At 39.1% G+C, this 25,758-nt stretch overlaps 1 protein-coding gene and 1 long non-coding RNA gene across 2 annotated transcripts in view; one reads left to right on the top strand and one right to left on the bottom strand.

Annotated features, from left to right (window-relative positions):
- The window catches only part of LOC136253921 (jerky protein homolog-like), a 151,598-nt gene that overhangs the window by 120,033 nt on the left and 5,807 nt on the right, over positions 1–25,758 (bottom strand). The gene's annotated exons all lie outside the window — the stretch shown is intronic.
- On the top strand, positions 92–24,471 carry LOC136253970 (uncharacterized). The gene is made up of 3 exons (XR_010700224.1): positions 92–147; positions 11,467–11,519; positions 24,349–24,471. It is a non-coding gene; the product is annotated as an uncharacterized lncRNA (long non-coding RNA).

The raw sequence follows: 25,758 nt of genomic DNA, 5'->3' as shown, positions 1-25,758 counted from the left end.
GGATGCATGTGGAATCCAGGTTTCTATGAAGCGCACGCCGTCACCTCATTATGACTAACATGCGCACGCACATGCCACGTGTGCTGTAGAAGTGAAAGTGGCCAGCTGGTGTCAAGTCTTTTGCAAGAATGGATCGCAGTCTTAGAAGTGAGTGTCTGTGTATACTTGTCCGTACGATCGTACAATCATGTCATGGGACTACGTTTCGTGCTGCCATGTTTCGTTTCGTTTCTTCCTAGCCTGGTAGACGAGTCGGCGGGAGCTTAATACGTAAATAATACATTTATGTGTTGTGAGTAGCTTTGTATATGTACGTAGTGATGCTGTGTAGCTCCGTGTTTGTAATGTTATAAGCGTAGCCACTCCAGTACGGAGAACTTTTTTTTTTTTTTTTTTTTTTTTTTTTTTTTACCCGGGCTTGATGGACTGCCCTTGCCTACCACCCCCAGCACATAAATGGCCTGTGCTGGACAAACCGGGACTTTCTTAGTCCACGGCAAACTGAGACTCTGCCCGAATCAGCTCCACAATTGGGGGAGTCTTAACATAGTGACCGATGGATGAGCGGGCTCCGCGGATGCATTGTATGGAGGACCGCAAGAGAGAAAAAGATAGACAGCACCTTAACCACCCCATGACAACAGAGTAATCATCGCCCCACTTGTTTGAAAGTTGATGAGCCAAGCGTTGATAAAAAACAGAAGCCTCATGAGCCAGACCACCAGAGGCAGACATTACCAGGGGGGTAAAAGAGGCATGCTCCTCCTCACGAATTCTCTGAGCATACGCACGTTTCTTAATGTTCTCGTGCCTCCGATAACAGGAGGCCAGTGATGAGGACGCATTAGAAGCAGCCAGAGGGTTGAACACCCGCACATCCACAAAACATCTTTCACTTCTTCCACCCCAAAAACCATTCATGGCGATGTCAAGACGGGCACCATCTTGGATATTGGCAGAAGCAGGGTAGTCCTGCTGTGAAACCGGCTGGAGCTCTGGTTCAACAGCTACCTGAGAGCATACTTCAGTCAACAGGGTAGCAGTTAGATCTCTGATCTCATTGTGTCGGATAGAAGGTAAGCCACCCTTGGGACAGGATAAAGCATGCTCCACTGAAAAGGAAGTCCCACATGCACAGTGAGCAGGAGTCCGCTGAGGAGACCACCCATAACGTAGTGCCACGGCATCATGAAACGCGGACTTATGCAGTGCAAAGCCACGAAGAACTTTAGTCTTTAGTTGGCCGGCCGACTGCGAGTAAGTTTAAATCTGGCCTGTTTGACCGGGCCATGCATCGATATGATATGTCACGCCGGGACGATAAGTTCAAACTAGTAGCAGGCTATTATTTCATTGCTAACTAGCATTTCGTTTGCTGCGCGCAGTCACTGAAATTCTTTGTGACTGGCCACATCCGATATTGAGTATTATTTCTATGTCAGTATAGCTAGTGTTGTATGCATTTTTCAACTGGTAATACAAGTTTAACTTGTTCAGTAGAAGAAGTTAGTGTGCTGTCATGTTTATGCCTTGTCAGACAGGCAAACACCCAAGCCCAACCTCCCTGTTGCATTCCAATAATTTTAGTGGCACTCTACCTACAAGAGGGCTGGTATGTTATTCTAGCTCATTCTTGATAAACAACTACAAGAATGGCACAATTGAATTAGAAACCCATCTTAGGTAGGTATACAACCAAGGTAGTCAGAGGAGGTTGGACAAGTTTTAAGCTTTAAGCACCACTAAACAAAATTCCTTTTGTTGAGGAGGTTAATGCATCATGATCTCAGTAAATGATCTCGTGTTCGTTATAAAATTCCTACGTGAAGGCTGGTGAAGTAGTGTACACCAAACTGCAACTTATTAATTTCACCTGGAATTCAAGCACTGATTAAAAAAATAAAGTATACCGTCTTGAAGCTTACTTGAAGGAGGATCTGAATATCTAAGGATCCCCAGCAATCTCCACCATTTTTTTTGTTTTGTATTACAACTATTGAGGATCACGTGAAATACCAAATCAAAGAATGTAATTAAGGTACAGCTCATGTGAACGTGTCCAACCTCCTCTGCAAGTTAGTGTGCAGTAGTTGAAACCTTTGTTCACCACAAAACATACAATGATCGCTCAGATCCAGTAAACCCTGAAGTCACTCTCATTACATGTACAAGCTTTCAGCTAGAAGCAAGTGCAGTCTCACGTAGCCAGTCTGCTTTTTCTTTTTTTGGGGGGGGGGCTGGTACACCTATATGTTAAGAATTATTCCACTGCAGTCAAGGTGAATGTTATTAATTGACAAAACCTTAAACTTATTAGACCTGCATCATACCAGCTAGACTTGAATTGTCAGTCAGAGGAGGGTGGAAACGATTTAAGCACCAATAAAATGAATTATTTGCAAAAACCCCAGTTTGGGATGAACTAAAATGTGTGAATTATGTAACAAAGTTTGGCATCATTGTTATGTTAATATGCATAGTTGTCTAGTGATAGAATTGCTACTATAGGTGTGAAAGTGTTTCATCAGTTTTTGCCTATATAGAAAACCAAGTGCTTTTGTGACACATCATTTAATTCCTCACGCAAAGTGCAATCAAAAGAGCTAATGATCCCCAGTGCTCCCCACCATTTGCTGGTTGTGTATTATCACTATTGTGTTCAATGATATTCCAAACAACACTATGCAATTAATGTAATATTTTAAGTAGTCCCTAAAACACTCCTGCCCTCCTCTGATGATCAGTTAACAGGTCTAAGAAGTTTATGGCTTCGCCAATCAGCAACAATCAACATACACAGGACTTTTCCTGCCCCCACACAAAAGAAAAGGTTTTAATTAGTGATGTTAAACTACACAAAGATATTGGGCAAGTATAACTAGAATCAGGAATGGAACGGAATGACTAAACCAGGTGAAGAAGAAACCAAAGCTGAGCCCGACCCTAACGCTAACCTGAGGTTTGCCTGTTAAGCATAATGATATCTTTCACTGTCTATATGAAGGTAATTTTTTGGTGAGTTCAAGGCGCTTTGCTGGGACGCTCGTTTTGCTCGCTCCAACCCTAGCTCGCTTCGAACTCACCAATAACTTACCTTCATATAACTAGTATGCTTGATAGTGGAGTTATGAGTTATCAGAGTGACCGTTACGTCGATTCCTGATTCCAGTTCCAGTTCCGGTTATTATAACTTCCCACAATATTCTGATAGTTGCATCACCAACTCACTGTAGTATAAACCACTTCAGAGACAGTATAACAATAACTTATGCCATAATTGAACCACTACTCCACCTTAGGTATTGTTACATGGTTGCTTTATAAGTTGCTAACTTTTAATCTTTGCGTATGTTAGATACCCACTGAAGGTTTTTTAGTAGGTTGACAACCTGAGGGTGTGGTTTGGTCACTGAGGCGTGGTATTAATTAGTGACGGAGGTGCAACCAAGGTCACTGATTAATGCCCGCCGAGGTGCCAAATCAAGCATGAAGATTTCAACCTACTAAAAAATGACAGGGTATCTAACCTATTTAGAAAGCAGCTTGTTACCAGCACTGACAAAAGAAGCAGAGAGTCATGCTAGGTAAAGTCCTTTTCAGTGTGTTTGCTCAGTGGCCAGTTTAGTGTTGTTTTAGCAGCTATTATTTAATCCCAAGGCTTGTTTACAGTTAATACTACAAAGCGACAAGCTGGCCACAAAGCGAGAAACTTTATAACAACTGGCCATGAAGCAACAAGCTGTATTAAAACTGGCCATGAAGCAACAAGCTGTATTAAAACTGGCCATGAAGCAACAAGCTGTATTAAAACTGGCCATGAAGTGACAAATGTTACAACCAGGTGCAATAGCATAGCTGATATATGGTCTAATAGTGATACAGTGCTGACAAGCAGACAAATGCAAAAATGCTTGCTGTAAACTCAGCAACACCAATAGTTTAACTGATGGCTAGCTCGTTGTGAATTGTTGGGGTAGCTGTAATGTGCATCGAGCAGCTGGTTCGTTCGGTTTAACAACTTATAGCTAGCTTGCTCAAGTGCTGGTATGGCTGATGAAGGTAAAATCCCTACCATACAACCACTAATTAAATCATTGACATAGAAAAACTCTTTGAAGTGTTGCTGAATTTACATACCATAACAGTCTCATGTTGTGTGACAACAGGTCTCTAACTGAAACTTAGAGCCCTCACCTCAGGTCTCTAAGTGTATGAATAACCTCATTAACTGTGTCAACATCAAAGGGAATTATTCATGCTGCTTTCTAATTGTTTGTTAGAGATATAGCCACTTGTTTAATGTACTTTAAATAAGCAAGTAGTGAACGCCTTTCATGATCATCATGATGGTAGGGTGAGCTAGACTAGTAGAAGTGCATTGATATAAGTATTGGTATTGGTAAAAAGTTGACCTTTAGACTAAAGCACTACAATTGTTGAGCTTTGTACATAGTTGATCTTGTAGCTCTGTGGGTAAAGCATAAAGGTAAAATGTTACAGTGGCCAAGAGATCGATTCCCAAATTATGCTGATTTTATTTTCTTTGCTTGAACATTTTTATCCCTACACTAAAGAAAATTGATTTTGGAATAGGTAATTTTGAAGCTAATATATCAGTTATCAGTGTCATACAGTAGTAGGGATCATGGCAGCAGTGGTTAGCCTAAAAATGTCTTCAAACCAACCTCAAACCCACCCAAAATGGGGCGTCTGGATTCAATGGAATGGTATGGTGGACTGGAATGGTGGAATGGAACGGTACTTTGGTAATTTCAATTGGTGGTCACCTCTTTATAAAGACCACCTCTTTATAAAGACCGTTTTACTTTAAAATTTAAAGTGCTGCTATCTTGTTGTTTTAGAGTGTATCCCCATAGAATCGTCTTATTGATCAGTTGTGCACCACATGCCTAGAGTGATATCTGATTTGTAATATAGCAATACTGTGTTTTTCAGGGTTCTTGCGAAAATCAAAGCATAAACGTGATCAAACACGTGATCTGTAATTCAAATATCTCAAACTTGCAAGGCATTTAAAGTGAATATTCGCACCTTTTGCCGATCATTGTATATGTTCAAGTATTGCTAGTATGCTGCAAGTTATGTAAGCCTTGCTAGTTCGAAGCACGGATCACGTGTTTGATCACGTTAATGCTTTGATTTTAGCCAGAAACCTGAAAAACACGGTATACCCCATGCAAAAACAGTTTGGCTGTATGAAGCGACGTCCCCATCAAACTAAAAGTAACTGACATTCAACCAAAGGAGCTATTATTTGGGTGAAGCCAAGAAATACTGACAAATAACTTGCTATAATTTATAAAAATTTGGTCCATCATCATTCATACAGTCTTGCTGCATTCCTAAGTAATTCCCTGTAACTCTAATTGGCTAGTAATTTATTATTATCAGCACTTTACAGTGACCAGCACTAAAGGTCTGACAGCAACATGTGCTGCAGCCTTAGGATTGCCTAACCTAATTTCAGGGACTTAGACCTAGCTGCCTTTTTTCTCCTCTACAACACCGGACTATTGAGAAAGGTACCAATTTACTAGCCAATTAGGAATTAAAGGGACAACGCGCTGTTTACAGCATCTGACTATTTTGGGCCCAACAAAATCATGTGATGCTTGTACTTTACCACCTGCAACTTGAACTTGACAAGATACACAATGCAATCAACTGGTCTTGGACAAGCATTGAGTGGCTTCCATACATCAAAACATAATACAGCATGTAAACAGTGCATTGTCCCTTTAATACAGTCAGACTGCACAAGTCAATGATAAAGGACCAAGATTATTGTAAATTATACTTAGTTGCCAGTATATATTGACATTCATTTCTTGGCCTCACCAGATATTAGCTCCTTTAGTTTCCAGTTGCTTTTAGTTTCGTGGACACATATTTTTTTGTATAGCCAAGCTGTTTTTTGTATGGGGTTTATAGCTATTACTGTATTGTATCACAAATCAGATATCACTGGCTTTTCTAGGGGACATAACATGTCAATTCATCAATAAGACTATCTTATAGGGCTCTAAAACAGCAATTCAGATATTAAAGTAAAGTGGTCTTTGTAAAGATCGAGGTGGTCTTTGTTAGAAGGTGGTCTTTTAAAAGAGGTGACCACTAATTGAAATTACCTAAGTACCATTCCATTCCATTCCACTGTTCCATTCCACTGAATCCAGACGCCCCCCAAAATAGTTACATGGAATTTTAAAAATTTTCTATTTTACTGCTGACCAACTAAACATGACTCAACAATAGACATAAGGCTTTGGACTTGATTTCTTCTCTGTTTGATGTCAGTTCATCCTGAGATATGTCTTCACCAACCACAGTACATACAATACAATACATGTATCGTGGACTTGCCTTTGTCCTCCTCTGTCCTTTGCTGACAATGCAAGGTGTCAATTTGCGATAGCGCAATGTGGCTTCTCTGGGGCTGTGTTGACTATATGCTTATCACCTGTATTTTCCATAGAAACTAGTTTGATTGTACTTCTCATACTGTTCTTCATTTGTAATGTTGTGTAAACAAAACATAATGGCCACCTAGTCTCTCTTTATACTACGTAATTTTTGGGGTATGCGTTCTGATGCAAAATTATTTTTATGGCATCCCTTCCTTCTTTGAATGCGGTGTGTGCTGGTTCATGTGTCATAATTATGTTACAAAAAGAAACAAGTAGAAGACGTAGGAATTATAATTTGGATTAGGAATAAAGAAAAATTGAAAATTTTCCTATACCTGCAGATACCTATAGCGGGTTTATCGCGAAGACTTTAATCTTGCGTTTTGAGCACTTCACAAATTAAAATTTGTGACATACTTTATCACGTGGAGTTTTATTTATCGCAAGGTTTTTAGCGCCTGTAAAACTGCTGTGTTGGAACGTTCACCAACAGACCAGGTGCCTATTTGTACATAACAGCTTGTAAATTGTAACGGCTTAATCAGTTGCTCTTTCCCCGTGTTTTTTCACCAAAAATCGCTGAACGCTGATTCCCTACCCGTTTCCTGGCAAACTTCAGGAGTCTACATCAATTCATTGTGGATACAAGCATAGATACAAAGAAACATGGAAAACATAACAAATTTCACTGCTTTCCATCTCGTACGTGAGCACTTATTACAATGAATAATAAATTCGTGCGAGCAAGTTATTGTTGTGAATTAGTTATTTCGTGAGATTAAGTGTCGCATGATTTTAATTTTGTAAGTAAATTTGTCTGCAAGAAAAACCCACTATGCGGTATACTAAATTGCATATCTGCAGGTATAGGCAACCTTCCTTGTTTCACCACTTCTTTGCTACGTATGTATTTGCATGTTTCAATACTTGATCCCTTATCCAACTTAAAATTCCTTCTATTTGTATTCAGGAAACCTTCCTTGTTTCATCACATGCACACCATGTGACATATCACATGCACACATGTTCTAGTGGGTTAACACCTCTTCTGTGTTATACAATTAGTCTAGGACTGGTTTTTTTCACTAACCAGCTGTTTCATCATCTTAGTGTGCTTACCTTTATGTGATAGTTTATTAAAGCATATAGCCACAACAGCATGAGGTGAAGCTGTGAGTGTTCTATTTGCTTCAAGACCCTCCTCTCAAGTGCTATAAATTTTGTATATATTGGAACCTCTCTATTATGGACATTTTGGGACCCAGCACTTTAGGCTACATTATACTGTAATATAGAGGTTTTCTTCTTTCACAGGTAAAAAAATATTAACCAGACTTGTTGAGATCAAAATTGTTTGACCTTGTTATGGAGGTTTTATCTGTTGTGTCTTTAATTCGAGGAGTTTGTTAAGAAAGGTTCCACTGTATACAAGCATAGGCAGTGCTTTAAGTGTTATATTGTACCACCTTGTCTTCTTCCTCGGGAGTACTAGTGTTCATTTTGAGTACCCAAACCACTTCAATTTTTGGTGATTAGACCATCAGTAAGTGTCCATGCAATCTATTTCTAGCAATAGAACCAACTAGAAGCATTAGATTTTACACACATCAGACGTGCTGTCTGAGTGTTTTTGTAACATTCCGTACATAACTTTTCTACACAACTGCATGGCTGCTTACTCAACTACAGTACAGTTACGTAGTTAATATTGGTGCAGTATGGGAAATAGAGTTTGAGGTGGCACTTTGATTGTCTCCTGCACAGAACGGTATGTAATTATCTGAGCAAAAACCCAACTTGTTTCAGATTTTTGTTTATTTTATCAACATTTCATGTATCTGCAGTGTCCAAAGAATGGAACACCAAAGTTTCAGCTTATTGTGGTGAGTAGTTTTGAAATTACAGCGTTAGATAGTAGGAAGAGCAAGACAATCAATTTGTACAGCAACTATACCGAAAAATAATTACAGGCGATTACATATGCAGCCATAACTCTCATTTTAGTCCATAACATTGCGATTTGGCTTAAAATCTTCACCATGGATTAGCAAATCAGCCAAGGTAGAGTGTTAGCCCTGTAGTCACACATACTAGTATGAAGACAGTTTATTTGAAGAAATGATGACAATCTCACTTATGTTTACTGCATTGTAAACAAACACATGTGACATGTATACTGTTGGGGCCAAAAGAAGATTTTCAAACTCTTAATGAGCATGCATGGTAGCTCCTTTTCTGAGTACTGGCCTGATAAAAATTAGCGTGTTTTTCTTAGCAGCATACATAAATTTACAATGTTTTTAAAATTTCAATTTTCTCTCAATATGTGTGCTTGTGCAAACAATTAGAGTTTTTGCTGAGTCACATAATTATTATGTCAATCTCCTTTGGTTCCATTCTAAAAGGGCAGTGGTTCCTACAATATTATATGGAAATTTAGTGCCAAAAGCTAAGTAAATCTTACTTAGTGGAACTGTATTGTGCTGGGCACTAATTTAATTCCAAACAGATTATAAAATCTAGTGGTTCATTGTACGAGTGTGAAACAATTTGTATCCTGTTACATAAGCAGAACCCTTTGATCATTTTCAGCTATATTCAGCCCGTTACAAATGATGAACATTGTTAAGTGAAGGACCTCTGCAATTAATCCATTACAACAGAGAACTTGGATGATTCTCATTATGTAGGGAAGCCTTTGTACCGTGCTACCACAAATTGGCACCTTAACTGCCAGCAAAGATGAACGGCACACAGGTAAGCTTATGAAGAATGCATTGTATGTAATGTGGTATGCCAGAAGGCATCAGTTGAGCTGAAGCAACATCCAATGGTGAAAAAAAATCAGGCCTATAGCCTTAAAAAGCAGTTGTTAAGTTATGCCTGAAGGCATCAGATCAGTCAGTCAGAAAACTTTGCTAAATAAATTCCGTAGCAACTTATATTGGAAGTGCTTTGTCCACTCTATAGACACTTTTGGGCTTGCTAATAGCCTCACCAATACTGCCAAGGCACCACAAGAATCATACAGTACGATAGTAACTGTATAGTAATTACCACAAAAGAGTAGGCGTGGCCCATAAACTATTGTCACCCAAAAAACAGCCTCAAGTTTCCCTGACAATGATGAGGCAGCATTGGTTAGGTAAAACTAAGCCCAAACAAGTTTTCAGATTGAACCGAAATAAGTTGCTACAGAATTTTAAAAATAATGTACTTAACAGTATTTTCTAGTGACTGACGCCTTCAGACAAGCGTAACTCGATAATGGCTAAGACTACGGGCTTGATTTTTTCACTGTTGACATTTGCTTCGGCCCGACAGGTGCCTTTTGGCATACCGCAGTATGTACAATGCATTCTTGATGGACTTACCAGTGCCCTGCTTTGTGTCCCATTCATCTTTGCTGACAGCAAAAAGTGTCGATTTGGCAATAGCACGTGATGGCTTCCCTTCCGCGTCACGGAAATCATCCGTATTTGTCATAGTGGCTATTTTGATAGCATAGGTTCTTTTCAAACAGTTATTGATTCATACTGTTGTGTAATGGGTTGACATAGCCAACACCGAAGCGTAATGGATACTTCACTTTTCAGATGATAATTGATATAACCAGGGCGCACAACACCATTTCTTTTGGTATGCGTGGATTGCAGAGGTGCTGTTCGAACAGTTCTTGATTCGAAATGCTGTGTAACAGGTTGCATAAAGCTGACAATGAAGCATAATGGATACTTCACTTTTCAGATTATAATTGGGACGTGTGGCGCCATTTTAGATGCAGTATGCGTGGGTTCACCAGTCATAATAATTATTTGCAAAGAAAGTTAACAAACAAGTACACAGAAAAATTTGGAATTTTCAACTAGAGTAGGGACCATAGCACATCGATAAAAAGTACTGAAACAAGCTGGAGTAGTGCACGATATTAAATCACAGTAAAACAATAAGAAGTGTTATATCCCTACTGTGCATTTCCATTATGGTATCTTGAGCACAGTAGGGATATAACACTTCTTATTGTTTTACAGTGATTTAATATCGTGCACTACTCCAGCTTGTTTCAGTACTTTTTATTGATGTGCTATGGTCCCTACTCCAGTTGAAAAACCAAATTTTTTTGTGTACTTGTCAATTATGGGACTCATATGCAATGTTTCTGTTACGCATATCCAGCAAAGAAGCGGCTGTATATATGTGATAATTGTGTACAAGGAATTGCTCAGTGAAAAACTATGGTGCTATGTATATATCTATGGAATTTTAAAATTTTCTACCAACTGGCTAACTAACCGATGCCCCATAACTTGAGTTTGATTAATGTTATGTGTCTGATTCTGTCATTGTTCAATGCTGCTTCTTCCCAAGATATGCTTTTTCACTTATCGCAGTAGATACGGTGTATACACATGCTTTCTCCACTGCCTCGAAAGTGTTGATTTACAGTAAAGCACAAATCAACACCTTTGTGCCCCAGTTTCACCAGCAGCACAAAGTCTTAATTCACTGCAGTGCATAATGGCTTCCCCGTGCTGACTATCATGTTTATAACAGTAGTCATCCATGTTTATTTGGTAACTGGATTGATTGCAGACACTGTTCTTTGTAACATTGTTTAGTAGGCTAAATACAGCTGAAAATAAAAGTGTAATTGCCCTTTTTCAGTAGTTGGGGTTAGGGTGATAATAGAAAAAACACAACAAGTTTGGCCGTCCACTCCTTTGTTGCAATGGATATTCGCAGGCTTGTAAGTTGTAACCTATTTTATATAATTCATAACAGTTTTTGTGGCATGTTTACCGTAGAGCCTAAAGCCATCTTAGAAAAACCACTTTACACAGGCCTCACAGACCGAAAAACAATACATTTGCACAGTGTACATGCTGAACTTATTTTTTGTGCTTGTATATGTATGTCTGAATAAACTGCTCCTCTGTTATGCTCTTCCGATATTCAGTTGTTGTATGAATATGTGTCCCTTATACAACTAGCTGTGATGGATTTTGTTGGGAAGGTCACTATATATTATGTATTATAGGTCATCGTGTCAGACTGAGAGATAACCTTGATGTGCCGCTACTCAATGCCGCGGTAAGTGGTAGTTGTATGACCAGTGTATTGATAAAATTAATCTTAAACAGCTATTCCCTGTTTGATAGAATAGATGAATAAAAAAATTGAAAATTTTAAGAGGGAGATAGGGATTGCTGAAAATTGCCATGAAACAAGAATAGGTCACTGAAGTGGTAATGTAAACAACAAATTCCTATTTTGACTCCGTCAATATTTTAGTTACATACTCCATTGTTTTGAAACAAGTCAAAATAGGGATGTGTAGTTTACATTGCCATCCCAGTGACCCCTTCTTGTATTATGGCTTTTTCCAGTGATCCCTATTCTCCATCTTAAAATTGATTTCTTATTCATCTAGTTTATGTACTTTTATTAATCTGGTAATGGATTATGGACTTATTTTATTGATAATGAAGACTGTTATGAATAGTGTACTTTTGCATTCTGCTTAGCAATGCCGTCAATGTTTTAGTAAACTACATGTGCATACAGCATCTCCCAATATGAGCTAGAATTACTAGTGCTTGTCAAATTTAGTGCATGGATTGTTGTCAGATATGCATGTGGCTGCATTATTATTATTAGATGTTTTACATGACTGCTCTATTAAATCTTGGATAACCTGCCAATCTATATATATGAAGCCGAAAAGCCATCTGTATGTCTGTCACAGCACTTTCTCGCCAATTCCTGTAAGTATTGACATGCATCATTCCCAAAACGAAATACTCATCATCTGGCTACTTCAAGATTATTATCACGAGTTCATGCGTACTTTCTTTTGCTCTCTACAGCACATAGAAGGCTAGGGTGTAGAAAAAAACTTGACCACAGCACATAATGTTCAAGTGGTAGAACGGTTGACTAACGCGTATGAGGTTGTGGGTTTGAATCCACATATTGGTAGGTTTTTTCTTTCTACTTGGTACCTTTATATACACACCTTTTCAATACTCGACTTTTAGCTCGTCATATTTTGGCATGCAAAGCATGTATATCAATGCAAAATATAAGCAAAATTTAATGTCCATCATCTGGCAGCGCGAATGTTGTAGCAATCAATACGTGCTTTTGTTTGTCCTTTATAGGGCGATGAAGGCACTGGTGTAGGGAAGGATCGCTGAAAAGTTGAGCTACATTCCTGTCTAAACCACAGATAAACAACTGTGGCGATTTGTGCACCTCCTTTCACCCCTAGTTGTTATGACCAACCTGGGTTGAATCCCCACCTAGGTCATAACCTTTTTTTTTTTGCTTTTGGGACCTTTTTTGATACACCTTTTTGTTCTGCCTGCGAGTCTTCAACCACAAACTCAGTTTTTCAGTTGTGGAACATAACTATAACTGCCTTATATTGTAGGGACTTTTGTATTGAGCATGCAATTTGTGGTAGCCTGGAGGGTAGGTGAATTGCCAATATATTTGTCCATGAATCTGTGTGTTTGTGCAGTATGTTGTAGTACAGTACATACAAGTTTCTTCCACACTAACAGAATGTCTAAATCTATGTTTTCAGTATGCACTGACATGCAAAACTGGATGAGGCTTTGTTCAAATTTACTTCATTGCTCGTTGCTGCTGTAGTACATATTACTAGCAACTTGCATGATTGGACAAATACTGCTGTACATCTGAAAATGGTAAATGATATTACTGGAACTATGTAGATACTGTAGTTTTACACTGAGGAATTGTGTGACCTGGCACAGCTGTTTCACTATATTGAACCGGTTAATTGGTATGGCAAGAGGTATGTCTCACTACAGCATTAAAACTGAAAGTGCATAAATAGCATAGGACAAGTTCCAAGCCTTTGCTTGCCTTGCAGTAACTATGATTGCTGCAAAATTGTGTTGGTTTTAAATTATGCATAAGGTAATTAAATTTCTCTTATTGACAGTAAGGTAAACATAACTGTACCATGTGTACTATATGACTCACTGAGTAATTGAACTACATTCCTGTCAGAACCACAAGCAAAAAAAACTTTTGGTGATTTGCATTATTACTTTCAGCTTAAAAAGTGACATCATGCACACTACACAGCATGTTTAATACTTGGTCCCTGTTCCTGGCATTAACATATTTAATGTTGAGATGATCCTGTACGTAGGGGAGAAATAAGAAATAGCCCATTGTGAGCTGTTTCCATCAGAAAAAGAAATTAAAAATAGGTCACAGACATGCACAATGATCCATTCATCAAGCCTTGCTACTTTTTATCCCAGGATTTTCCTTGTAAACTTTGCTATGTCTGTGAAAGAAGAATAATAATATTATGAATAGTAGTACAAACAGGCAAATTTTAGTTTTGTCTGAAATACACGTACTGTTTCCTTTTCACTTGATACTTAGTACTACTGTAGTATGTACAAGTTGAGCTGGATCCAGAAAAATAGCTAAAAATTAAAAGCGGATTCTTTCTCAAGAGAGTAAACATTTCAGCCTACCAGATGATTAATGGTGATAACAAAAGTGTCAACAACAGACACGTACAATTTGGCTCCATTACAAGTTTGGACAAGGGCTGTAATGAACACTGTACTTTTATGGTTTCCCCATAGGAAATGTTTTGTGAAAATTTTGATTGACTAAATATTATGTCCGACATTTCAACGAAAAGATTTTGAAATACTTTTAGTGGGTCAAACAGTACTACAAATGAGCCAAATTTCAAGATCGTGTGTAATTGCATTCATGAGTTTTTAAATGTTTTTGAGGATTCAGCTCAACGCGTACATACTATAGTGTACCCATACTCATTGCAAATAACCACTAGAGGGTTGTTTTGAGGTGGAGGATGCTTTTCAAGGTGATTTTATTTGTGCGTTCTATTAGGATTTTTGCAACAACAAAAAGCACGACATCTCGGATTGGATCATGTGTAAAATGGATTAGCTGGTTTGTGATGTGCTTTGTCAAGTTCTGGATTTTCCTGAGCTATGTCCACTTAACAGAGATTGTCTGTAGGAGTGTGTGGAAAAATGACCATTATCAGTAGGTGTTATGGTTGAGTGCATGATGTACACTAGTGGTGAGCTATACAGCGTGGAGCGTGTTCAGATAATCAGATAAATTATGCCCACTTAATTGCTTTAATAGACTGTACACCTTAGACAAAGTACTCTAAAACAACCAGTCATTTCTAATGTTACAGAATAGTTGGTTAATTGATGCCCAGATAATGAAAGTACTGCTGTAGATGCCAGTTCTATTTGTGACCATCTCAGCAAAACTTGTCTAGTTTGCACAAGCATGCGTTTTGAGAAAAACAAAATTTAAAAAAAATGGTGAAATTACGCATGTGTTACAAAGAAAGGTTTACACAAGTTTTAATCGAGCCGTTACTCAGAGAAGGAAGACTCAAATCAATTAAACCTATACACAGCTTATTCACCTATTCATGGGAAGTTCACAAATCTTTGTTTAATTTCTGTACTTCAATGATTTGCGTGTCACATGTGTTTGTTTATGATGCAGTAGACATAAACAAAATCGTTGCAGTTTCTTTAATAAAACTGCCTTCATATGCCTATGTGCAAGTAACTGCTTGGCAAAACCTATACCTTGGTGGATCTACCAATCCATGGTGAACATTGTAAACCAAATCCCAACTCTGTAGACTAACCTAAATGGAAGTTATGGCTGCAAATGTGAGCATCTGTAGTTTATGTTTAGAATAGTCACTGTACAAATCAATTTCCTTGCTCTTCTTACTGTAATTCCAGAACTCACCATAATTGACTGAAACTTTGGCAAACCATTATATATTCTTTGGACAATGCAGATAATGTTGAGAAATTAAAAAGAAATTTGGAAGTTGTGAGAACTAGACGGGTTTTCGCTGAAATGGATATTTAGAGATCTTCAGAATAGTCCTTAAAATAAAGCAGATATGTACAGTGCTCCCTCCTCATTGGGACCTGGGTGAGCTCAAATAATTGAGAAGTTCAGATAATAGAAGCCCATTCATTTATATACAGAACTCTGTTCAAATACTCTAATAGAATGTACACCTTCTTCTAAATACTCTAACTAAACAGTCGTTTCCACAGTTCAAATAACAGAATGTTCGGATAATCAATGGCCAGACAGTAGAAGGACTACTGCACTCTGATTTATGCGATAACCTACAATCACAGTAGCTGGTTTTACCATAATAAGAAAACTGGGCTGTGGGTGGCAAATTAATTATTAGACTACAACTACTCAAGGCTCTGGCATGTATTGAAGTGGATATAAACAGCAGAATGGAACAATAGAACAGCAGAATAAGCAAAACATTTAACCCTTTAAGGACCAGCGTTGTACATGTACGTTCAAATATAGCCTCACCCAAAAGCCCAGCGTCGTACATGTACGTTCAAGATATTAAGCAGTAAACAAAGAGCTATGGGCTTTAAACAAAGACGATTTTGTTCGCCATTAGTAGGCAATTCTTTTGATATACAATGCCAATATATTACGTGAAACTACACTAGAAAGAACTAGCCTTCTAATTTTAAGTATATTATATTTACACAGCAACAAAACTAACCTTGTACAAATCCGTCTATAACTTTCACCTTGTAGCTCACAATGAACTTCACGGTGCTCTTCATTTAGAGATGCATCTAATGATATACAAGATCACGTGATGGCGCTCTTTAAAAGCAGTAAAGCAATGGCTTGTAACAGATCGCATCATGAAGAAGACAGATCGTCACCAATGTTAACAAATCGCTTTGCTAGTTGAAAATGGTAAGTTCTACACACTAATAACTTAGATATTTCTGCTTATTATTAATAGGCGAATCTGTACTATAGTTTGTATTAGCCCTTACTACTTCCTGCGGTTTTGGTGATGCTACAAACTTGCTAAGTTATAGAATACGCAAATTTCATAAAACTTGCGGGTTTTCAGGGTAGGCACTGCATGTGTAAATTACTGTAGTCCTTAAAGGGTTATTAAATAATACTGGTTTATACAGCACTCACCTTGTAGCAACTCCATTGAGGATGCAATCACAATAGTTGATTTACTAAGGCAGTGAGCATTAAATAGAATACACTGAACTGTCCAATTAGATAAGCAATCAAACTAAGCTGAATGTCTTCTAATACACTTCACTACTACACAATTGATCCTAAACTTACCAATGCTTTAAGCTATGCTTGCATGTGTAATGCTACTGTGCACAGTTTGATGTGAATGTCAGTGACAAATCATATCATACAGTACGATAGTAGTGTATAGTAGGGACCACAAAGGTTTGGGCATAGCCCATTAAAAACATCACCAAAAAACCAGCTTCACTTTCCCTGATGACAATGAGGCAGTATTGGTTAGGTAAAACCAAGAGTTCATCATATAGAAAGAGGAGAGAGTGTCCAACTCTCAATATGACCCGTATAAAATCACCGCGTCAAGTATCCCGTGTTTCTCTGTATATTTCCGAAAATATTTAATACCTTTTACCAAATCAGACACATTGTTGATTGGCGTTGATGGAGTGGGGAATCCTTACGTACCACCATATTATACTGGATACTGCGCTTAAGTAAGACGTGCAGCGTAACATAGAATTGCACGTGATGTTCAAAAATGGACGATGGTGACGGTACATGTCTGGATTACTCCGTATTTGATTAGTTATCAAGGTGGTTGGCTATACAGATTATGTAGTTTATCCTGTAGTGAAGTTTATTCTTAAAGTGCACCAACTACTATTTTCAGAAGACCTGGTAAGAAAATTAACAGCAGTACTTGTATATGCATTCATATGGCTTCTTGTGACTTTAGTGCTTTGTCTTGCACTTTCTGCATTAGCTAAATAATGTAGTTCGATTGATTGTTGTAACTGGCAATGAACCTTTGTTACTTGTATCCGCGATTAGCGAGGTGTTGTACTTGTAGTGCTTGCCACGTCTGGGAATAGTGCAGTGTCCAGTTTATGGAATAGAGAGGTGTCCGCTATTGAGGGGACATTAATACAGTCACACAGGTATTGGAAGATGTATTTGGGACTTTATTTATAAATTGTCCATTATAAAGAGAATGTCTGCCATTCAGGGGTGTCTGTTAAGAGGGGTTCCACTGTAACAGGCATTTTCAAAACCATAATGAGCTCAGGCCTATATATTCAGTGGGAAAATTTCTGCTTTTGGCATTGAACAAAATCATAGTGTTAACATGCCAATGTAGGCACTGAGCTGCATATGTATGCTGTATTACCATCGTTCATCTCTCATTCACTACTTTTCATCGCTTGAATTCTTACTTCATATTAGAATTTATTAATGAAGTAAGAATTCAAGTGATAAAAAGTAGGTGAACAAGAAATGAATGATGGTATTAAAGCATACATATGTAGCTCTGTGCCTACATTGGCATGTTATAACTGATTTTAGTATTGTTCGATATTTGGAGGGATGGCTCACCACGGACGGTAGCTAGCACTTTTTACAAGCTCAAAAACGATATTAATAATTGTCACAACCAGCGGCGGAGGAAGTAGTTGATATGAGGGGGGGCTCCGCTGAGCTGACCCAGACTTATTTCTATAGTTTGGTAAGGTGAGACCAAAAAAAAAAAAAAAAGGTCACAACCAACTCACAAGAGCTTTCCACCTCACCAGCTACCATTTCTAGCTGATAAACTACATAAAAATCCTTACATAGCTCGCTACACACTGACTACTTTATTAGAGTGACTGCTCTATTAGAGTATCTCGATCTTTATCACGGTTTTCAGCCCCATTCCAAGAAAGATAATTTCGGTGTGATATCATTCTGAGGGGGGGCTAAGCCCCCCCTCAGCAGACCTAGGGGGGGCTTTAGCCCCCTAGCCCCCCCCCCCCCCTTTCCGCCGCCTATGGTCACAACAATACACACGTGATGCATTACACAATACAGTTACAATGCATTACATAATGTACATGTGATCTATTACATAATCCTACATTACTACAAAAATTATTAAAGTTTCACTACACTCCCCGTGTATGTTCACCTATTGTGAACAGACAAAAAAAGAAACTAAACTATTAGTTACTTAGCAAAAAAAAAACTACTCAGAAAAGTGTTCAAGAAAAATGTTACAGTTCACAAATCATTCAATGGATGTCTTGATTTCCAGTGGAATCAAATGCTGAATGCTACGTCGCAAAGTAGAAGTTGAACCTTTCTCATTGGGTACCTTTACTTTGGCAGCTTGAATCTTTCCATCTCTTCCAGGAAGTAGCTCATCTACTATAGCAAGCTTCCAGAAAACGCGTTTGGTCAGATCATCTTTCAAAATTACCAACTGGCCTACTTCAATCATGGGACGTGACTCTTTCTTGCTACTCACTGCATGACATTCCCTCAAGTTAAGGAGATAGTCCTTCCTCCACTGAGTTGTAAATTGGTTCAGCAGCTGTTTATGGCTCTTCCACTTCTTTGTTAGGGTCTGAAAAGTACTGACAATCTCAAAGTGTTGGCTGTTGGGAGTATGGCATATCCTTCTTCCATAGAGGAGGTTGGCAGGGCAAAGGGTGTAACTGATGCCTTCAGTGTCATCATGAACGTACGTCAATGGACGAGCATTAACTATACCTTCTACTTCTACAAGTAGTGTTCTCAATTGTTCAAACTTCATGATATTACGGCCAATAACTTTGCGTAAACACCTCTTCACACTTTGAATCAATCTCTCCCAGAACCCATCCCACCAAGGAGCCCTTTCAACTATAAAAGTCCAGGTGATCTGGTTGTCAATCAGGTATCGTGAAACTTCAGTTGAACGTTGAATCTTGGCAATCTGTGTGGAAGACGCTTTAAATGTTTTAGCATTATCTGATATTAGTGTTGCAGGAACACCTCGTCGGCTAGTGAACTTTCGAAATGCCATCAGAAATGCCTCCACATCTAATCCCTGGGTTAGTTCTAAGTGTATACCTCTAGTGGACGCACATGTAAATAAACAGATGTATGCCTTCTCCTTTACACTGTCATGGGTACTGGAGGTAGACTGGAAAAATAAGGGTCCAGCAAAATCAAGACCTGTGTGTGTAAAGGGTGGATCATCTGACACACGTATTTCAGGCAGATCTGGTGAAGGAATGGCTGGGTAGAAGGCCCCTTCATACCTTCGGCATATTACACAAGATCGAATAACAGAACGGACAGCTTGACGACCCTTCAATATCCAATATCTCTCACGAAGTTGTACCAGAGTATCCCTTACACCACTATGCATCAATTTGATGTGTGCACATTGAATAAGAAGTTTAACAAGGTGGTGGTGATGAGGCAACAAAATTGGATTCTTAACATTTGTTGGTAAGGAGGAGTTGTTGATTCTTCCTCGACACCTAATAACATGATCTGTTTCATCGTACAATAGACCAAATTGACTGACAAGCAAAGGTTTTCGTTGTTCATCGACATGGTTGTTACAAATAAATTGGATTTCTAAAGCAAATGTCTTTGATTGAATGATTCGAATCCATATCAACTCTGCTTCATTCATCTCAGCTGCTCTTATAGGACCAGGTTCAAAATTATCATCTCTCTTGATTCGTGCCTTCAAAATTTTCACAAAACGGACAACATTAGCTGTAACACGGAGCAAATGATGGAAGTTACTATATTCTGTGCAATCAATAATTTCGTCAATTGATGATTGTGTGATACAATAAGTATTTGTTACCATTGACAATGTGATCGGGGGAGAATTCTTCAACATCTCAATGTAAACTTCATCAGTACTCTCACACACTTCTTGATGGGGCCACAATTGCTCCTCTTGCTGCAAAAACGGAGGACCCGTCCACCACAATGTACTGTTGACTAATTGACGAGCAGTGATCCCGCGCGATGGCAAATCAGCAGGGTTTATACTACCTGGGCAATGCTTCCAATCAGATCTTATTGTCAGCCTTCTGATCTCTTCCACACGATGGTGAACATACTGCTTCCAAACTTTGCTGTTTTTGATCCAATAGAGAGCAGTCATAGAATCAGTCCAGAGAAAACATTCTGCTACAGACTGGATACAAGGCTTAACAACACTGGTCAGCCTGGCTAAAATTAAGGCTCCTAATAATTCCAAACGTGGTATAGATTGACGTTTGACGGGTGCTATCTTGGTCTTGGAAGCAACCAATCTCATTTCAACAGTTCCATCAGCATACAGAGAGCGAACATAAATAACAGCAGCATAAGCATCCTGGGAAGCATCACAAAACCCATGTACTTGTATCTGGACTGGGTCCTGTAGTTTGAAATAGTACCTTTGTATAGTGATGCAATTAAGGAGAACAAATTCTTCAATGATAGCCTTCCATTTTTCTAGTAGCTCTCCTTCTAACGGTTCATCCCAACTCTGTTTGCTGGTACAAAGCAACTGAAAAATCATTTTAAGCCTCACTGTAAAGGGATTCAGGAAACCCAAAGGGTCGAACACTCCAGCTGAAACACGTAATATAGATCGTTTACACAATGGTAAGTTCAGGGCAAAGTTCTGCAATTCATTGAAGTCAAATCGAAAGATATCTGTCTCACTATCCCACTGCACTCCAAGTAGTTTGGCTTCATCATCAACCACCTCAGATGTGAAAGTCTCACTGGGTTTAGGCACACAATCAACAGCAGCACCCTCATGATCTTCAATTTTGCCTTTCAATGCAGTGGAATTGCTGTTCCATTTTCTCAGTTTAAATCCTCCCTCTTTCATCAGCGTCTTACAGTTTAAATAAAGATTGAACGCCTCATCAACTGAACCTGCACCAGCTACAAGATCATCCACATATAAGGATTCTTCAAGGAGGCCTGCTGCTTTAGGATACATTTCACGATACTTCTCAACATGATGTGCAATCACTGCCCCCAACACAGCAGGAGACGGTTTTAGCCCAAAAACCAAACGTGTAAACCTTAGATGCATCACCTCACTCTCTCTATCTTTTGGGTGTTTGAGCCACAGAAAACGCAGATAATCTCGGTCACTTTCATTGATTCCAATCATCAGAAATGCCTTTTCAATGTCAGCTGTCAAGGTGATGGCATGGCTTCTAAACTTGATCAAGATATTAAAAAGTTTTGGAATAAGATTGGGACCCTTTTGAAGACAATCGTTAAGAGACAGGGAATTAACCATTTTTGCCGACCCATTGTACACCACTCTTACCTTGGTGGTTTTCTTGTCCTCACGAATGACTGGGTGGTGTGGCATATAATGACCAGCCTGTACCCCTTGAGCTGTTACATCAACTGGTTCAATAATTCCCCTATCAAGTTGATCTTGAATGACACGTTGGTATTCTGACATTAGTGCGGGCTTATGGAGTAATTTATTTTGCAATGTTCTTAAACGATTGTAGCACAGCTGATAATGGGTGGGCAAGTCTGATTTATCATGGTTCCAGGGCAAATTCACTTGGTAATGGCTGTCCACAAACTGCAACCCTGGCAAGAAATCTTCATGTGAGCAATCCACAGTAGATTCAGGGTGTGTTCCATACAAATCTGTCTCCCAGAAGCAATTCAGCATTGAATGCAGTTTATCATCTTCAGGTCCAGTTAATACTTCTGGATGGACTGAACTGATAACAAGGTTTGAATGGGTAACAATCTCAGTTGTACATGAATCTGTTGGTCCAGACAATAGCCAACCCAGTTTGCTGTTTACTGCTACCAGTCCCGTTTCCGTTTTCATGACTTCGCCTGTGACTATAGACCAATAGTAGTCACTGCCCACAAGTATATCAATGACGTCATGGGACGTGGAGCTTGAATAGTCAACCAAATTCAGGTCTTGTAATTTTGGAAGTTTTGTCAAATCTACATGGCTAGGTGGGGGAGAACATATCATAGGAAAACTCAAAGCTTCGATTGGAATTGCTTCATTGCTCCCCGATTTACACAAACACAACCTAACTACATCACAGTTCTGTTTCTTAAATCGACCTTCCCCAAAGGTGTTAAGATTTAACCGTTCTACCTTGATTGGATTTAGTTTGAGCCTGGTTTTCAAAGCATTGGTGACATATGACCTTTGGCTGCCACTGTCAAACAAAATTCGAACTTCTAGTGAGCACCTTTCGTCTCGATTTACAGCTGTTGCTCTAGCAGTCTGTAAAAGAATTAACTGTTTATTCTTTACATTGGTGCAAGTGTTGATGGCTTCAGCCTGAGTGGTTGGCACATCAGTTGGCAGTTCTTGGCTTCCAAAGGACTGATTCTCACAAATAGATTGGTGATGGCGACGTTGGCAGAAACGGCATTTCTTCATTCTATCACAATTCTGGGCTCGGTGGTTTGGATTAAGGCAGTTAAAGCACCGTCCTGAGCGCATCAATATGGCCTTTCGTTCTTTGATATCTTTGACTGTAGAACAGGATGCAGAAAAATGATTTCCAGTGCAGTACACACACTTGACTGCTTGATGCTGTGCTACAAGGGAACTGGCTGATGAATCATGATGTGGATTCCTTGCAGGGATATTATGTGGCTTTGAGGATAGATTAAAACGAGCTCCTTCACTTGATTCCCTAGCCTCAACCTCTAGTTGTATGATCTTTAATAATTCTTTAATGTCCCACAATTCCCTGTCCTGCTCTCTAGCTACACGTATTCGAACATCTGCAGGTAATTTTGACATCAACACCGGAATCAAAATGCTACCATATTGTTGAGCTTCTATACCTGACGAGCTTAAACCTCTTGTGTGCACCATAACTTTGTCGTAGAGGTAACGAAGAGAAGAAGCACGATCATTGCTGCAGTTGGGTAGTTTAAAAATCTCCCGTAGTGAGCAGCAACAACATGTTGTGGATTACCGAACTGTCTCCGTAGAAGTTCAACTGCCGAGTCGTAATTATCTTCAGTTAAACTAAGGCCCTTGATCGTTCGTAAAGCCATGCCCTCTAGCAACGAGTTCAGGTAATTGAATTTATCTACCTTTGACATATCGGCTTTCTCGTGAATAGCTGATTTAAAAGCATCCCAAAATGAAGCCCAATTCGTTATTTCTCCCCGGAACTTGGCGATCGTTAATTTCGGAAGACGAGTCCTTGCAAGTGCAGCAGGGGGAGTGACCGGTGGCAAAACACTTGTGGTTCTAACAGCTGGCGTGTGGGTTAAGGAGGTTGCAGACGGATCCCTTACAGCTGCAGAAATACGGCGCTTGTAGTCCATCACCTTATCAAGAATGGCTTCTGACTCATCTACTTCCCCTGGCACGTCATCAACTTTACAGAGTGATAATATTTGACGATCGATTTCGTTTAATAGTTTTAACTTATTTTCCAGCAAATCAAAAATAACATTCAAACGAGCAATTTTCTCACTTGTTACGGGTTCTTCTGCCAGCAGGGTGTCCACTTCTTTAGTCAGCTTCGTAACCACGCCACGGTTTGCCCTCCTGACAGCTCTCTGCTTCTCCAGTTCTTCTGCCATTCCTGGCACAGACGAATAACTCTCGAAGGTTGCTAAGAATATACGAAGGAGCACAGACGATCAAATACGGTTGAACTTCACCTTTACGGATGCCGTTTATTGCCTGGCACCAAGGATTCTAGATTTAGACGACGAGATCAGAGTTCAGGCCCCACGTTGGGCGCCACTTGTTCGATATTTGGAGGGTTGGCTCACCACGGACGGTAGCTAGCACCTTTTACAAGCTCAAAAACGATATTAATAATTGTCACAACAATACACACGTGATGCATTACACAATACAGTTACAATGCATTACATAATGTACATGTGATCTATTACATAATCCTACATTACTACAAAAATTATTTAAGTTTCACTACAAGTATATATGTATGCTAGTAGGTCTGCTAGAGATACTGCAATGTATACTGACCTTATTCTTTAGGATCTGGATCCCACAGGGAAGGTGATTGGTCGTGGTGCTTATGGACGAGTTTTTGAAGTAGACTACCAAGGAACACTGTGTGCCGCCAAAGAAATACACTCATTATTATTACAATATTCACCATGTGATGCCATTCAAAAAATAAGAACTGATTTTCTTAACGAATGTCAAGTTTGGAGTACCCTTCACCATCCTAGAATTGTTCAATTTTTAGGTACGTTTGTTAATTGTTTGCAAATCACTCAATCACATGATCACTTTAGGAGTATACTATCCATCACATCACAGTTTACCTGTGATTGTGATGGAAAAGATGCAACACAGCCTCAGGGGTCTTTTGGAGAACTACAACAACATACCATTGAATGTCAAGCTTTCGATATTGCATGAAGTGTGCCTCGGCCTAAGGTACCTTCATGGTAGGGATCCTCCGATTGTACATCGCGACCTCACTCCTAATAACATATTACTGGGGAGGAGTCTGGAAGCCAAGATCAACAAAATTTACCTAAATTGTCATTATTAAAATTTTTACCATTAACCTACCATCACAGCCATTTCTTGGCCGCCACCTTGGATTTCACATCTTTTTTCACCATAGCCTTTCTGAGGGCCGCACACTTTTTTTACAGCTTGGCTGTTTTGGATTAGATTTCATTTCTTTTTGTATTTGTATACCCCAAAGCCGGCCTATGGCCAGCTTTGGGACTTTTTAACCTATGTTTTTTTCTTTACTACAGGAAGAAGAAAAGATGAAGTAGATGTACTTTAAATATTTTATCAGTAAATGTACAAATTATATATACTGTAACAATTAATAACTTCAGATTGGAAAGAGCTATTACCTTGAATTTTGGACAGTGGTGAGCACCACTATAGCTGAATACGTGGTGAAATTTTCAGGTTAATATGTTACTTGAACACTGAGTTATGGTCTCCAACGGTTACGGAATTGGATGTGTGTGGAAGACCCCCTTTCGCAAATCCGGTCACATAATATTATATTGATTACAGAAATCTCCATGGTGGTTTCTTTGTAACTGAACACTCTACAAGGTGACTTCTTCTAATTGCTCTCTCTACAGGGTGAATTGTTTGTAGCTGAACGATCTACAAGGTAACTTCTTCTAACTAATCTCTCTACAGGGTGATGTGTTTGTAGCTGAATTCTGTATAGGTGATTTGTTTGCAGCTGAGCTCTTTACAGAATGGTTTCTTTGTAGCTGAACCCTCTAAAAGGTAACTTCTTCTAACTGATCTTTCTACAGGGCAATTTGTTTCTGGCAGAATTTTCTACAGGGTGATTTCTTTGCAGCTGAACTCTCTACATGGTGGTTTCTTTGTAGCTGAACTCTCTACAAGGTAATTTCTTCTAGCTGATCTCTCTACAGGGAGATTTGTTTGTAGCTG

The sequence above is a fragment of the Dysidea avara genome, chromosome 1 (genome assembly GCF_963678975.1).
Source record: "Dysidea avara chromosome 1, odDysAvar1.4, whole genome shotgun sequence".
In the NCBI taxonomy this organism is placed as follows: Eukaryota; Metazoa; Porifera; class Demospongiae; order Dictyoceratida; family Dysideidae; genus Dysidea; species Dysidea avara.
This window is presented reverse-complemented; position numbering and strand designations above follow the sequence as displayed.